The sequence below is a fragment of the Paroedura picta genome, chromosome 10 (assembly GCF_049243985.1).
Source record: "Paroedura picta isolate Pp20150507F chromosome 10, Ppicta_v3.0, whole genome shotgun sequence".
Classification (NCBI taxonomy): domain Eukaryota; kingdom Metazoa; phylum Chordata; class Lepidosauria; order Squamata; family Gekkonidae; genus Paroedura; species Paroedura picta.
Genome location: NC_135378.1, coordinates 30,925,450 through 30,928,893, shown reverse-complemented (window position 1 = coordinate 30,928,893; position 3,444 = coordinate 30,925,450).

Genomic DNA, 3,444 nt, shown 5'->3' with positions numbered 1-3,444 from the left:
ATTCTTCACTGAAGCAGAGAGCTTGAGTGACAGGCTGCTCCAAGCAGGCTGATTAACCAGCAACATCTGTTAGAAAAGTGATAAGAGAACTCTGTACTGAGGGAAGTTCTTCAGATTCTCCCTGTGTGGAGAGAAGATCAATCTGTGTCTTAGCTGTAAAACACCTACTCTGAGGAGATTTTGGTCAGAGAACACAGTCTTGACTAAATTGTCTGGATTCAGCAGAAGTTCTACACAGTTGGGAGAACTGGGAATGATATTTGGCAGAGTGATTTGTGTAGTGCTATGAGACTTCCAAATCAGGCCAAAGGAAAGGAGAGAAATCTTCCAGGGAGAGAATATGGATGCCTAAAAGGGGAACTATGCCATGAGGATTTCCTTAGTTTTTTGTGAGAATAACTTGTTTTGGACACCTCAGGAGTTAGAGGCAAACTGATGATTCTAAGGAAGGGAAATTGGAGGTACTAACAGAAGGTACCAGCCTTCAAGAGTTTATGCCAATAAAGGTTCTCTGAAATCCAAAATCAGTTTTCAAGAAAACAAGGGGAATTCAAAGGAACTCGAAGAAAATATTGTTTAGGTAATCACAGAAACAAATGCCTTTCAGTCTGAAGAACTCAAAAATTAAGAAAAGCATCTAAACTGCTCAAAAACCTGTATTTAAGATCTGAAAAACCGTACAACTGATTTTTATGTCAGAGTTTCAACTCAATCCATCCAAACTATTCCTGTACGTTAAATACAATTGTTTTTTTTCTCTCAGACTTTAACATAATCCCAAGTGCCATTATCAAAGCATTATGCTAGAGGAGGCTCCTACACTTTCCCCTGTTGTTCCAGGGCTGAGCTAAAAGCTAGTGTATCTGTCAGTCACAGAGTAGGACAGCCAGCTTTATTATTTTAAAACAAAGAAACCAGGCTACTTGGGCAGCTCAGTAAGGAAGGGAACAGAACCTTATTTTGGGAGGGAAAATTTTTGCCTCAGGGTGGGGAAATGTGTAAGAGACGCATCATACACTCCTTGGACACTATGATCATAACATTGACCACAAAGATTAGACACCAACAATCCATAGTTTCCAGTTACCCTGTCCAACACAATGCTTGTAAGACTTTTTTCCTATTATATCTTTGACCTGCAGATATTCCAAAAAATTATCCTTGATGTCCACTGAATTGCTGTTGAACAAAAGAGGGGGAAAGTGAGTGTCACTTGAATGGACAAAGTGTCCTGTGGCACCCTGGTGAGAGCTTAAAGGTAAAGGTAAAGGTATCCCCTGTGCAAGCACCGAGTCATGTCTGACCCTTGGGGTGACGCCCTCTAGCGTTTTCATGGCAGACTCAATACGGAGTGATTTGCCAGTGCCTTCCCCAGTCATTACCGTTTACCCCCCAGCAGCAAGCTGGGTACTCATTTTACCGACCTCGGAAGGATGGAAGGCTGAGTCAACCTTGAGCCGGCTGCTGGGATTGAACACCCAGCCTCATGGGTAAAGCTTTCAGATGGCTACCTTACCACTGCGCCACAAGAGGCTCTTTTGGTGAGAGCTTAGCATAATATAATAGTTGCCATTCTCCACATTACTGTGTTGTGGAGTTTGCAGTGTGAGAAAAACAAAACAGTTGTCTAAGATTAGGGACATGTGGCATGTACCCCATCCCACCCCACTGCACTGTGACCCCAGAGGTTTTTCAAGGCAATATTCAGAGGTCGTTTGCCATTGTCTGCCTCTGCAGACCAATCTGGACTTCCTTGGTGGTGTCCTATCTAAATAAGGACCAGGTCTCCATGATGCTTAGCTTTGGATATCTGATGTGATTGAGCTAGCCTGAGTCATCTATGCCAGATCAACCCATGTAGCATGTCATACAGGTACCTTGTGGAGTGGTAAAGAGGGTTTTGCAAGAGAACAGAAAAGGGGGGAGCCAATATAATTTGAACCTTGTCAGCAGGTCAATTGGAAGAACATTAAATAGTCCTGGCATCACTGTTGTCCAAGACGAACAATTGCAAAGGATTTTGTGACAGTTGCCCCCCCCCCCCCCCCGCCCCCAGCATTTCCTTGACATGAAATGGTTTGTAGAGTTGCTAGGAGAGCAAGAGATAAAGATGTGAGAGACGGCTGTCGAAATTCTACCTTACATCTGGCCAAGACTTCTGTTTTTAAAAACAGAGAACACTGAGGCCCTGGCACAAAAATTTCCAATGAATAATCTGGCAGGAGTAAATGAAATTGAAAGTACTTTGAGGAAAGGCCGGAAAAGAATTTCTTCACACAATAAATGATGTCATTACGAAATTCACTAGGTGCCACATGGTTTTATAAAAGGATTCAACACATTCCCAGAGGACAGGGCTGTTCATCATCACAGGTTCGTGAAATTTCCCGTTTATATCCTTCTGAAAACCATCAATACAGAACAAGACTAAATTGCGTACCAAGCATTGCCATCATTATGACCTCCCATCCAAAATCCACTGAAAGTACATAAGGGTTTTACTACAGAGAAGATGAATGATAGAGCAACCTGCTCTGTGTGTATCCAGACTAGTGGACAGCAGCCGCTTGGAGGCCAGAAATTCAGGCTGTGTGTCACTCTACATTTTCCAAGCAGGAAGCTGCTGAGTGTTGAATCTCATTTGTTGGGGCAGGGTGTTCCCATCAAGTCCTGCTTTCTCACTTCTCAGAAACATTTGGCTGACTATTGATGCTGGGTACAGAGATCTTGGACATCAGAGGTCCCCAATATTATTGATTCTGCGATAGTTAGATTAGGAACTTCCTGATGTTTTTCAAATAATCTCCTCCAGTGTCCTGATTGGCTCAATAGGAGACTTCCTGCTCCTTTGAGCATACTTCCTCCCTGCTTGCCTGCAGAACAGCAGAATGAATGCAGAACAACAGTTAGACAGTTAAGTTTCTCTCTCCTCTTTCTATTCAGAGTTGTTTCTCTTCTCAATAAAACTTTTATTCCTTAAAGCAGTTTTCCCCAACCCCCGGGATACGGACCGATACTGGGCTGTAGAGCCTTCGGTATTGGGCCACGGGGGGAGTGGCAGGCGCGGGGGCCGAGGGGCCAGTGGGTGCGGCTCCCTCCCCCCCTGCAGCATGGCGCTCACTGCGCCAGGAGCGGCCGATCGGCATGGCGCCAGTGCCGGCGGGTGCAAACACGCAGGCACGGAGCTGCTGTGCCTGTGTGTTTGCGCCCGACAGTGCGCCGGTGCCTGCTCCTCCCTTCCCCCCAGTCCCCGGGCCTCCCTCTCCCCCCACCCCGGTCCCTGGCCTGAAAAAGGTTGGGGACCACTGCCTTAAAGCATCTTGGTGCTGCACACGTGTTGCATATCCTGATCCTGCACTGAGCAGGGGGCTGGAATAGGCAGCCTGTATGGCCCCTTCCAAGTTTACAGTTCTATGTTTTATACTGTGCTAACAAATGCAGGGC